The sequence below is a fragment of the Schistocerca americana genome, chromosome 3 (assembly GCF_021461395.2).
Source record: "Schistocerca americana isolate TAMUIC-IGC-003095 chromosome 3, iqSchAmer2.1, whole genome shotgun sequence".
Lineage (NCBI taxonomy): Eukaryota > Metazoa > Arthropoda > Insecta > Orthoptera > Acrididae > Schistocerca > Schistocerca americana.
This window is the reverse complement of record NC_060121.1, coordinates 160,375,643-160,390,223: the sequence shown is the minus strand read 5'-3', so window position 1 is coordinate 160,390,223 and position 14,581 is coordinate 160,375,643.

Here is a 14,581-nt window from a genome sequence, read left to right as displayed (position 1 = left end):
TCAGGTTAACCGGCCCGTCAGGCGAGCTGCAATGAGCAGTAAACAGAGCTCGCGCCCAGCCGCGCCGCTGCCGCCAGGCTCTCAGCCACGTGTGCCATGCCGGCAAGCAAATGCAGTGCTCAAATCATGCCTGCGGTGCGCTACTAAACATTCGCGTGAGCATTGCCCATCACGCCAAGCTATTTGCTTTTATTGTACTAAAAAAGGACATGTTCAGAGTGTTTGTCAGAAAAAGCTCAGATCGAAAACTCAAATCCATTCCAGGCCCTTTACTTCGTGTGTGTGTGTGTGTGTGTGTGTGTGTGTGTGTGTGTGTGTGTGTGTGTCTGTTTGTGTTGTTTGAGGTTTTCGGGCGCTAACCCTTTACTTCGCGCCGGAATCGGAATCGAACCAAGGATACTCAGGCTCGCGAAACTTCGCCCATGGAAATTCATTTCATTCGTTCCACCCCACCCAGTGCCACTCACTCTAACAGTGACTGTGTTCATCCCACAAATAGTATGCGGCGACATTGCTGGAACTCCCGTCAAGTTGCAAGTGATTTTGTACCAGTGTCAGTTCACGTTGCACGAGACAGTCGCTCTTGTCGTCAGCAGGACAATAAACTTCTTGTAGACTTGGACATTAACGGCAAAGTGATACCCTTCCAGCTCGACACCAGAGCTGCAGTTTCACTGATCAATCAAGACACTTACAAACTGCTGGGCACACCTCCATTGAAAGCCACAAATGTTAAGTTAACTAGATATTCAGGTCAAGAGATCCCTGTGTTAGAACAATGCAGCCTTCTTGCAACATACAAAGGACAAATAAAACTTGTGTCATTTTATGTCCTTCGTTCTTCTTCTGCAGTGAACTTGTTTTGTTTAGATTCATTTCAGTTGTTTAACTTGTCTATAGTAAATCAGGTCCTATCAGTGAACCAGACTGTGCCTTGAGACAGTGTTTCTCGTCTATGTGAAGAATTTGCAGACATTTTTGCACCGCACCTCAGTTCCGCTAAGAACTATAAAGCACATTTGGAACTGAAAGTAAACGCTCAACCGAATTTTTTCAGCACGCTCAATGTTGCCAACGCATTGCGTGATGAGGTCGCCAAAACATTACACGATTTGGAATCACAGGGTGTAATTGAACGTGCGCAGGCTTCTCTCTGGGCATCACCCTTAGTAAATTTGCCAAAACCTTCAGGAAAATTGCTACTTTGTGTGGGCTTCAAGGCAACAGAGAATCCACAACTAGTAATTGCAACTTTTGCTTTAGTCCTCCCAGAAGATCTTTTTCACACACTGTGCCCGGGCAAATATTTTTCGAAGTTGGACCTCGCAGATGCGTACTTGCAAATATCAGTGGACGAAGAATCCCAGCGCATTTTGGTGGTTAACACGCATCTTGGTTTGCATCAATTCACACGACTGCCATTCGGATATGCATCCGCCCCTGCATTGTTTCAGCAATTTCTACAAACTGTTTGTGCGTCGATTCCTACTCCAGCAAACTAACTGGACGATATTGTGATCTCTAGAAAGACGGAAGAAGAACATTTAGCCAATCTCAGAACATTATTTCAGGTCTTGCGACAAAATGGTCTTCGCTTACGGTAGGACAAATGTGTATTTTTTGCTAGTGACTTGCCATACCTGGGACATGTACTCAATGCCCAAGACATACATCCCAGTCCCACGTACCTCCGTGCCATACAAGACTTGCCTTCGCCGCAGAATTTGAAGCATCTACAGAGTGTGCTGGGAAAAATAAACTATTATCACAGATATGTGCCGCATGCCTCTTCCATTCCAGCTCCGCTTCATCGCTTACGCCGTAAATGTATTCCGTTCGTCTGGACGACGGAATGCAAACGCACCTTTCGCCGGTTGAATTCGGCGTTGCTTTCCAATGCTTACCTTACGCCATTCCATCCCCAGAAGCCCCTTTTGTTGATGATGGATGCATAGGATTTCGGGATCGGTGCTGTGCTTGCGCACAAAGATGGCTCGCACGATCGCCCTATTGCCTTTGCGTCCAAATTGCTCTCGTCTGCGCAAAACAATTATTCACAGATCGAGAAAGAAGCATTGGCTGTCGTATTTGGTGTTACAAAGTTTCATGCCTTCTTGTATGGTCGTCACTTTACCATAATCACAGATCACAAACCTTTGACATCACTTTTTCATCCGAACAAGCCTGTACCTCCACGTACAGCGCAGAAATTCATTCGCTGGTTTATTTTCCCTTCGCAGTACTGCTACGATATCTTCTATCAGTCCACTGCTAAGCACGGAACTGCCGATGCGTTGTCCTGTTTGCCTGTTGATGAGGATAGGGCATTCGATTCCTCTGAACTTGCTTGCATGTTCATTGATTCGGAAACTGATGACGTGGTCGAATCGTTTCCGATTGATTTTCGTCGTGTAGCTACAGCCACATCTGCCGACCATGTCCTTGCTATCGTTCTGCGTTTTGTTGCTACGCAATGGCCCTTGTCAAAGGCACGGATCAGGGACCCATTGGTTCGCCGATTTTTTGCTCTCAAGGAGAGACTTTTTGTTCGACGTGGTGTTTTGCTGTTGCGTTCTGGCAATGATCAGTCCTGGGTCGTGGTCCCACGTTCGTTACAGTCGTCTGTCTTAAAGGACATTGTGGTATAGTGGGAACGAAACAACTTGCTCGTCACCACTGTACTTGGTTCGAATTCGATGACGCGATTACGAATATGTGCTCTTCTTGCATGGTGTGTGCCGAACAACAATCAGCACCACCGCAGAAATTCTTTGCAGGGCCAAAAGCCACTTTCCCTTGGCAATGCTTCCACATCGATTTTGCTAATCCATTCTGGAATGCTCGATGGTTGGCTGTGATAGATTCTTCAGTAATTTTCCTTTTGTTGTCCGGCTGTCTTACACGTCATCATATGCCACCATCCAAGCGTTATCTGCTATCTTTTACATTGAAGGTCTATTCAAATGATTCAAATGGCTCTGAGCACTATGGGACTCAACTTCTTAGGTCATAAGTCCCCTATAACTTAGAACTACTTAAACCTAACTAACCTAAATACATCACACACACCCTTGCCCAGGGCAGGATTCGAACCTGCGACCGTAGCAGTCCCACCGTTCCGGACTGCAGCACCAGAACCGCACGGCCACCACGGCCGGCGCCATTGAAGGTCTTCCACAGACTATTGTTTCCAACAATGCCCCACAATTCATGTCCGCAGAATTTCAGTCACTCTTCAAGGCCAATGGTATTCAACATCTGATGTCCGTGCCGTTTTCGCCACAGTCAAACGGTGCCGCTGAACGATTGGTCAGGACTTTCAAGTCACAGATGTTGAAGTTGAAAGATTCGCATTCTCGAGAGGACGCATTATTGCTCTTTTTGTCCTCGTATGGCTCTCTGCCCCGAGATGGTCGCTCGCCGGCTGAGTTGCTCCACGGTCACCATAATTGAACCTTGATGTCTTTGCTACATCCGCCAAATCCGGTTCCTGTCCAGCGGCAGACATCTGCTTTTGCCCCACGCGATGTTGTCTACTACCGCCACTATCGAGGTTCACGGCGTTGGATCGAAGGGCGCGTTATTCGATGCCTCGGACGCGCTATGTATCTGGTTTAGGGGCCCTGTGGTGAGGTGCGCCGGCATCTCAATCAGCTGCACGTCTGTCGTCGCACAGGATCTGCCGCTCCCCGTCTGCTTTCAGCGACGGTGCCGTCCATCTACTGGCTCGCCGCAGCTCCAGGTGTTAGTGACGCTGCAGCCGCTGGGCGCCCCCTGGGACACGCGCCGACGAACGCTCCCCGGGACCAGTTTTCCTCCGACATGGAACTCTTGCCCACTCTGGACCATATGTCGTCTTCGCCCATTGGGTTGCCCCAGCCTGATGGAGGTCGACCCTTCGGCCCCTCCTGTCTCTCTACGGGCCCATACACCGCATGTTGGCGTTCACCCTGGAGTAGATTTTCCAGCGTTCCCTAGCTCCCCTTGGTCTGAATGGCAGGGTGCGGGTGGCTTAGCCTCGCCTGTTGTTAGGCTCCCCACCTCATCGCATACGTCAACATGAGGTCCTCCCCATGGCGGGAGGAGGCCTCATACCACAACCGTCCGCCGATTTGCGGGAGAGGAATGTGGTGTCACCGCCAGACACCAAACTTGCTAGGTGGTAACCTTTAAATCGGCCGTGGTCCGTTAGTATACGTCGGACCCGAGTGTCGCCACTATCAGTGATTGCAGGCCAAGCGCCGCCACATGGCAGGTCTAGTCTAGAGAGACTCCCTAGTACTCGCCCCAGTTGTACAGCCGACTTTTCTAGCAATGGTTCACTGTCTACATACGCTCTCATTTGCAGAGACGATAGCCTTCAGCTACGTCATTTGCTACGACCTAGCAAGGCGCCATACTCGGTTACTATAAGTATTATCTTCAAGAATGTATTCTGAACAGATAATATTGTGAATCATGTACCGTCAAGAGCGACGTTCATCATTAATGTATTAAAGTTAAGTATCAAACTTATTACGTCCGCTTTCTGAATTCTCATTCCTTCTCATGTTCCAGACCTCATGTCAGTATAGTTCCTCCCTCCTCACGCCAGCCTGCGTGAGCTAAAACGCGTGCATTTCGGCCTCCGTTCGTAAAACGGTGTTGGCCCATCTTCTAACACAAAAAAAATGTCTTTAACAATGCTAATATTAGTAAACTTATTACTGTTAGTGGAAAAGCAGGTTATTAAAGGGGAAGCACTTAATCCTATGGTACAAGCAGCTAAAAATAGAATTAACTTCTGAGAAGGAGATAAGTTGAATATAGCAACAGGAAATCCCAAAATATTTTATCCAATTTCTACTGGATATAATGCTTCAAATAATACTAAACAATCTGTTCAAGCTTTGCGCAATAAAATCAGAGATATATTAACATTTGATGAGTCAATTGATACATCAAATATTACATTTAATGTTCAAATGTTGGCAGTTCCAAGAAATAGCAAACATAATAAAGTAATAGATTTAGTTGATGATAAAGAGACTAAATTATGCATTACTAGCATTAATAGTAATTATAACCTGTGGTGTCCTAGAGCAATAACAGTTACATTAACATATCACACAGATTTTATCTTAGGTGGAGAACTAAATACTGGTACAATTTAAAAAATTAGAGCAGGACACAAATACAAATGATAAAGGGCATAACCATAATATAATGTAACCAGTTAGGATTTACTATAGAGTGTATTAAACATCCAGAATGAGATTTTCACTTTGCAGCGGAGTGTGTGCTGATATGAAACTTCCTGGCAGATTAAAACTGTGTGCCCGAGTTCGAGTCTCGGTCGGGCACACAGTTTTAATCTGCCAGGAAGTTTTGTATTAAAAATGTTGACTAACTCTTGGATATTCAAATAAATGTCGTATGCAGTGAAAATTTCAATTCAGTTATCTGTCATAGTCCTGAGGAAACAATAAAATTATGTCTGGATAGAAGTCACAACCATTTTGATATAATTGACAGTATATCAGCAGAATAGTATCCTCATATTTTTGTGACAAATGTAACAGTACATGCAAGAACATGAACGAATATAAATGCAAAACAGAGAGAAAAATATGTGTATTATACAATGGCACAGAACACAATACCATTTTAAACTGGATATACTGTGAACACAGTATTTATTATGTTATAATGAAGAATGTTTAAACTATCACGAAGAAATTTTTTATTTAGCTTATAAATGTGAAGAATGTAAAAGGATTTGCTTGAGATCTAAAGAACATATATGTGATTTGAAATATGTAGAAACTGCAAACTGGAAGTAGAAATTACAAAATCATTAGTATTACATGCAATACAAATTACAAAAAGGTGGTTTTGTGAAAGAAAATTTATTGAATAATATATAGTAAAAGTTGTCAAAAATGTATTAAAATGGTTTTTATGTTAATGGAGAATATAGAAGTGAATATACTTTTGAATGTTCCAAATGCAGTAATATAGTTACAGAAAAACGGTTTAAGTGCTATAGAGAAGAATTCATAAGTTGAATCCCTTGTACCTGTACTAAAAATGTATGTTTTTAATTCTGAAGCTCAACAAGAAACAAGAATACTTATTCCAAATGTCATAATAGTTCATAATTTCAATGGTCATACTGTTTATAAATTTAAATAAATAATGAGTCCTGTAGGTGGCTGATATCTAGTGAACATAATGAATATATACCTAAAGTTCATTAAGCTGATGATTATGATTCACAATTGATTCGAAAGTACTGTGTTGAAAATACAATAAAGCCATATAGTATCTACACAGGACCTAACTTAACGTTATTGGAAATGAAACAATTAGGACTAAGAATTACAGATAGCAACGATATTTTACACAGGGAACTTAGCAAATTTCCAGATACTTTGATTTGAAAAAATTCAAGAAATTTTACTTACCACATTTATTCAATACACAAGAAAATTATAATTACATAGGATCCTTTCCTAATAACGAATATTATTTGTTCATACTATGAAGCAGGAAGATAGGAAAATATTTATCAAATGGTGTATCCTAAAAATTAAATAAATTACTTGTTCAATATAAAGAAAGAAATTAATAAATTCTGTAATTCTGATGTACATATATTAAGAAGAGGTTGTTCAGAACCAAGAAAACAATTCCTAGAAATAGCTAAAATATACCCAATCTGTTATTTAACAGTTGCTGGAGTTTAAAAGACCATATACAGATCTAAAAATTCACCTAATAGAAGAAGTGCTGTATTGGATAAGAACAAAAGGAAAACTATGGTTAAACAGTTTAAAATTATGGTTAAATAGTTTAAATATAAAAATATTCATCATACTCTTAATGGCAAGGATGTAATTATAGCTTGAGCTAAAGTAAATGGCTATGATAAAGAAACCAATACTGTTTGCCAAAACCACAGCTGTTTTTGGAATGATTGAAAAAAATGTTTTAAAACTGAAATGGTTAACAACAAAAATCAAGAATCAATGAATAATTTATATCGAAAGATGTTAACAAGAATTACATGAATATGAAATTCAGGACATAATTTAATATAGATGTGGGAATGTAATTGGATTAACTCAGCAGTATGTAAAAATCTTTAGAAATGAAAACAGTTTCCTGAAGTTGTCAAAGAGCTACATGTTATCATGGCCATACAATTACAATAAAATTTAGAGGTACAGCAGATGGTGTTCAAACACACAATAATACATCAATATGTGTAGTCTGTACCCAGCACTACAATATTATGATTATTATCATGTAGGTCATGCAACAATAATATATATGCCAAGATGTTATTGTAAAAGATGGTATGGGATTATAAGCTCTAGTGGTATCTAGAGGACTGTATCTTTCTCTTTTAATTGTGTGCATGAAGACTGATAAAAGTGAAAAACTGTTGTTTCATTTGTGTGTAAAATATTTAGAAGAAAGAATAAATGAAAATAATCACAATGATGCTCAAAAAAGTTTCACTGGAACTAGACAACTAGTGAAGTAAATAAAGTTATAGAAAAAGGACATAACATTTTAGTTATTAACAAAGGTGGAATTTCAGAAATAAAAGTAACATAAAAATTTGTTTAAAAACTACATGAAAAAACTTATGAAAATAAAATTAGAAACCAGCCCCATAAGTTTGAAAGTAATGAGTAGTATATAAAATATGTGAAAACAAAAATAATTGTTTATTGAGATCTAAAAAGAATAAAACTAAACCTAAGAAAACGATCTGTTGCTAAGATATTAATGACAGTATGGCTCAGATGATGTACAATTTCAAGGATTATAATGTAGAAAATTATACATTCATTGGAGCTATCACCACATCAGATGCAAGACTCAGGTTACGTGATATGTTAGGCAAGCTAGACAAAGCTGTTGCATATTTTGATACAGACAGTATAGTACATACCAATAATTGTGAAAATACTGTGGGACAGGTGCATGGGTCGATGAATTAAGAAATAATTGTATTACAGACTGGGCTTCAAGTGGACCTATAAGTTATTATTTTGTGAAAAAATAACATAAATACAGAGATGAAAATAAAGGTATTCTCTTTCAACTACAAGAATATTCAAAAGCTGAGTGGTGAATCTAAGATTAATTGAGGATGAAGGGAAAGAAAAGTACAACCAAATAACTAGAAATGTAAATACTAAAAATTTAATAAACAAAATAGTTAAGAAGGAATTTACATTTCAGTATGATAAACGAATAGTTCTTGGAAATTATTTTCAGTATCACATGGATTTTAAATTTTATTAATAAATATTTATTCTACATAAGTGGAAGCCTTACTGAAGTGACTCAGCAGTGCTAAGAATGCTAAATCCTTACAAAAATTTGTGAGGTACAGATAAATGTTTTATATAACGTTACTAGTTGTGAATTTTTGATTACTGAAATGGAGAGGACGTGTGCTTGGAAGTGAATAAAGAATTTAAAATTATTTTGCCAGATGATATTTGCAATAAATTAACAGTTGGGATTTTCAATTCTTTCAAGGAGAGAATATTAAACTGAGATACAAAGCAATGAAGACACTTTACTATAATGAAGATCACGATCTATAATTTTAGGTTTTTATATATATATATATATATGTATATATATATATATATATAAACAAAGATTTTGAGACTTACCAAACAAAAGTGCTGGCAGGTCGATATACGCACAAACAAACACAAACATACACACAAAATTCAAGGTTTCGCAACAAACAGTTGCTTCATCAGGAAAGAGGGAAAGGGATGAAAAGACGAAAGGATGTGGGTTTTAAGGGAGAGGGTAAGGAGTCATTCCAATCCCGGGAGTGGAAAGACTTACCTCAGGGGGAAAAAAGGACAAGTATACACTCGCACACACACACATATCCATCCGCACATACACAGACACAAGCAGACATTTGTAATTTACATTTCATACGCAGCATATAACAACATATAACATAGCATGCACAAGACGCAGAACTTTAAGAATTTCCTGCAGTAGTTTACCTACTATCGAAATATCAATAACTATGACCATTAACGGTACGACAGGCAGTTCTAGATGAAGCTGACGAAATAAGCTATAACATGCGTGAGAATCCGAGTCTATAACCGAATAGTTTCTTTAAAATCGTTGTAGAAACATCGGTCGGTGAGCCTGACAGGTAAAGCCCCGTGTAACCTGGCATTATTTTATGGTTACCTGCTGACGCACCGAGGCGAGACTGGCAACTACGCTTCCCTCCACTTGCTCCGCACTGAACTGTTAAGAGTCGCAACTTGTTTTAAACGCACTTTAAGTCGAACACATGCCCTCACTTCCCATAGATAGAATCTTCCAAACGAGTGTGAGGTCACAAAAAAGTCTACTTTTGGAAATTCGTGTGTTATTATGCTTAGTAACAATGCACTGCGTGGAAAAATTTCGTTCATTCAAATTTCACGCCACCTTTCCACATAGTATTACACACATTCTAGCGTCAGCGTGATATAAAATTTTATAAGACGAGAAAGGAAGGGTAGTTTCTTTTTGACGTCACGTCGAAGCTGAAACCAATAGAGACGGGCCCAAACTGACTGGGGACAAATGTGGAACTAAATCCGCGGATCCCTTTATGGATCTACATCTATATCTACACAGCTACTCCACAAACCACGTACGGCGTGTGGCGAAGGGTACTGATAGTCATTTCCTTTCCTGTTCCACTTACAAACAGAGCAGGGAAAAACAATTATCTATATGCCACAGTATGAGCCATAATTTCTCATATCTTACCTTTGTAACCTTAAGCGCAGTGTTTGTTAGAGGCAACAGAATCTTTATGCAGTCAGCTTCAATTGTTGATGCTCTAAATTTTCTCAGTAGTGTTTCTCCTAAGAAACGGTGCCTTCCCAACAGAGACTGCCATTTCAGTATCCAACCCACGTCCGTAACGCTGACGTGTAGTCCGAACCTATCGGTAACAAATCTAGCAGCCTGCCTCCGAGCTGCTTCTACACTACTGGCCATTAAAATTGCTACACCACGAAGATGACGTGCTACAGACGCGAAATTTAACCGACACGAAGAAGATGCTGTGATATGCAAATGATTAGCTTTTCAGAGCATTCACACAAGGCTGGCACCGGTGGCGACACCTACAACGTGCTGACATGACGAAAGTTTCCAACCGATTTCTCATACACAAACAGCAGTTGACCGGCGTTGCCTGGTGAAACGTTGTTGTGATGCTTCGTGTAAGGAATATTGTGATAAAGGTCGCATTGTAGCCCATCGCGATTACAGTTTATCGTATCGCGACATTGCTGATCACGTTGGTCGAGATCCAACGACTGTTAGCAGAATGCGGAATCGGTGGGTTCAGAAGGGTAATACGGAACGCCGTGCTGGATCCCAACGGCCTCATATCACTAGCAGTCGAGATGACAGGCATCTTATCCGCATGGCTGGAACGGATCGTGCAGCCACGTCTCGATCCCTGAGTCAACAGATAGGGCGTCTGCAAGACAACAATCATCTGCACGAACAGTTCGACGACGTTTGCAGCAGCATGGACTATCAGCTCGGAGACCAAGGCTGTGGTTACCCTTGACGCTGCATCACAGACAGAAGCGCCTGCGATGGTGTACTCAACGACGAACCTGGGTGCACGAATGGCAAAACGTCATTTTCTCGGATGAATCCAGGTTCTGTTTACTGCATCATGATGGTCGCATCCGTGTTTGGCGATATAGCGGTGAACGCACATTGGAAGCGTGTATTCATCATCGCCATACTGGCGTATCACCCGGCGTGTTGGTATGGGGTGCCATTGGTTACACGTCTCGGTGACGTCTTGTTCGCATTGACGGCACTTTGAACAGTGGACGTTACATTTCAGATGTGTTACGACCCGTGGCTCTACCCTTCATTCTATCCCTGCGAAACCCTACATTTCAGTAGGATAATGAGCGACCGCATCTTGCAGGTCCTGTACGAGCCTTTCTGGATACAGATAATGTTCGACTGCTGCCCTGGTCAGTACATTCTCCAGATCTCTCAGCAATTTAAAACGTCTGGTTTCTGATGGCTGAGAAACTGGCTCGTCACAATACGCCAGTCACTACTCTTGATGAACTGTGGTATCGTGTTGAAGCTGCATGGGCAGCTGTACCTGTACACACCATCCAAGCTCTGTTTGAATCAATGCCCATGCTTATCAAGGTCGTTATACGGCCAGAGGTGGTTGTTCTGGCTACTGATTTCTCAGGATCTACGCACCCAAATTGCGTGAAAATGTAATTACACGTCAGTTCTAGTATAATATATGTGTTCGATGAATACCCGTTTATCATCTGCATTTCTTCTTGGTGTAGCTATTTTAATGGCCAGTAGTGTAAGTCTTCCTTTAATCTGGTCTGGTACGGATCCCAACCACTCGAGCAGTACTCAAGAATTGGTTGCACCTGTGCGCTGTATGCGGTTTCCTTTACAGATGGACCACGCTAAGCCAGAAGTCTCCCAACAAACCGAAGTTGACGATTCGTCTTTCCTACCACAGCAATGTTACTGCCAGATATTTAAACGACTTGATTGTGTTAACTAGGACTCTAGTAACACTGTAACCGAACATTTTAAGTTTATTCTTAGTTGTTCCACATTTAGAGATAGCTGCCATTCATCACACCAACTAGATATTTTCTCTAAATCGCCTTGTATCTTACTACAGTCACTCAACTTCGACACCTTACTGTATACCGCAGAACCGTCAGCAAACAACCGCAGATGGCTGTCCACCCTGTCAGCCAAATTATCTACTTATGTAGAGAACAACAGCGGTCCTATCAAACTTGAATGGGTCACTCCTGACGATACCTTTGTCTCTAATGAACACTCGCCGTCGAGGACGACATATTGGGTTCTATTACTTAAGAATTATTCGAGCCAATCACATATCTGCGGACCTAATCCATATGCTCGTATCTTCGTGAACAGCCTGCAATGTGGCCCCTATCAGACGGTTTCCAGAAAGCTAGAAATATGGGATCTGCCTATTGCCATTCGTCCATAGTTCTCAGTATATCATGTGTCAGAAGGGCAAGCTGAGTTTCGCACGAACGATTCTTTCTAAAACCGTGCCTATTCGTGGATATAAGCTCCCCGCCCTCAAGAAAATTTACTATAATCGAATTGAGAATATGTTCATGTATTCTGCAGAAAAACGAAGTTAGGTATGCTGTTCTGTAATTTTGCGGGTCCGTCCTTTTACCCTTCTCAGGTGTAGAAGTCACCTGCGCTTTTTCCCGCTGCATGTTCACTCACAGGGACTTTGCCTGCATCGATACATAATCCATTTTACTTACCAAAAGATATAAACACATTGATCAGCCAGAACGTTATGACTACCTGCCAGATACTCCATACATCTCCCACTGGAACAGATAACAGCGGCGACACGTCATGGTATGGAAGGAATGAGGCCTTGGTAGCTCGCTAAAGGGACCTGGCGTTACATTTGTACACAGTTCATATGGTTAAAGTGACGATTATAGTAATTGATTTAGGCTGAAATATTTCATTTGATGCATTTCTTATGATATAGATAAATAGAACTAATGTGCCACCATGAAATGTTAAGAGTAGAATATATGACAATCAATAACTTTCCGTTATTGTTCCTGTTATTAACCCAACAAGGAAGGTTTGAAAGATAATGAAGAGTATAATTGATATTGGGTGTCTTAATTTAATTCCCATATATTCAAACGCGTGGAGTAGGGGTGGGGGTGGGGGAGGGGCTGGGCGGTTAGCTCTGAAGTCACATCCCATATGTGTTCCATCCGGTTCAGATGTGGCGAGCTAGGGGTCCAGCACATCAATTGGAACTCGCCACTGTGTTCCTTGATCCACTCCATCACACTCCTGACCTTGTGACATGGCGCATTATCTTGTAGAATAATGCCACTGCTGTTGGGAAACATGATCGTCATACACGGGTGTACGTGGTCTGAAACCAGTGTGCAGTGTTCCTTAGTCGTCATGGTACCTTGCATGAGCTGCACTGGACCCATGGATACCCACCTGAATGTTCCTGACGCCATAATGGAGGCGCCGCCAGCTTGTCTCCGCCCAATAGTATAGGTGTCAAAGGGTTGTTACCCGCGAAAACGACGGATTCACCCCCTCCCATTGGCATAATGACGAAGGTATCGGGATTCGTCAGACCATGCAACGCTCTGCCACTGCGGTAATGTCCAGTGCTGATGGTCGCGTGCCCATTTTAGTCGTAGTTACCGATGTTGTGATGTTAACATTGTCACATGCATGGATCGTCAGGTGCGGAGGCCCATCCTTGGGAGTGTTCGGTGCGCTGTTTATTCAGACACACTTGTGCTATGCCCAGCATTAAAGTCCGATGTTAGTTCCGCCACAGTACGCCAGCTGTCCCGTTTTACCAGTCTGCCCATCCTACGAGTCAAGTTGTTCAAATGGCTCTTAACTGGGACTTAACATCTACAAGTAATTCAATACCTTTTTTTACTGACAGTACAGGTTATGTAACTGACGATGATAAATAGGAGGCCGAAATTCTAAACCTAGCTTTCAAAAACTTGTTTACGGTGGACGACTGCAGCACCATTCCCCCTTTCAGTTATCCAACAAACGAAAGGATGGCTGACATAGTGTTTAGTGTATCTGAGATTGTAAAACAGTTAAGATCGTTAGACGCCAGGAAGGCATCTGGCCCAGACGGTATCCCGTATGATTTTACGTTGACTATGCTACAATAAAGTACCATTCTTATCCATCATCTATCAGAGATCACTGGAACAGCGGAAAGTTCCACGAGACTGGAAGAAGGCCTACGTCATAGCAATCTGTAAAAAGGGTAGAAAACCGGATGCGTAGAATTACCGGCCAATTTCACTGACTTCGATTTGGTGTAGAATCATGGAACATATTTTGTGTTCAGTCATAATAACCTTTCTAGACTCTCAGAAAATCATCTGCAGAGACCAGCACGGTTTTAGGAAACAGCGGTCATGCGAGACACAGCTGGCCCTCTTTGTGCATGATATACAAGAGGCTGTAGATACCGGCTCCCAGGTTGATGCCACATTGCTCCACTTTCTAAGGGCGTTCGACTCAGTTCCGCACTGTCGCTTGCTACAAAAAGTGCGCGCTTACGGTCTATCCGATGACGTATGCGGTTGGATAGAAAGTTTTCTATCAGACAGGGAGCAGTATGTCGTCCTGAACGGGGTGACTTCGACAGAAACAAGCGTGACTTCAGGTGTGCCCCAGGACAGCGTAATAGATCCTCTGCGTTTTACAATTTTCATAACGATCTGGTTGATGGTACTGACAGCAGTCTGAGACTGTTTGCCGATGATGCTGTAGTGTACAGGAAAGTAGTATCACACGAAAGTTGTGAACAAATAAATGAGGATTTGCAGAAAATAAATGCGTGGTGTATTGAGTGGCAGCTATCCATCAATATTAGTAAGTGTAACCTACTGCGTATAACAAGGCGAAGATCTCCATTAATGTACGAGTACAAAATAAATGCCCA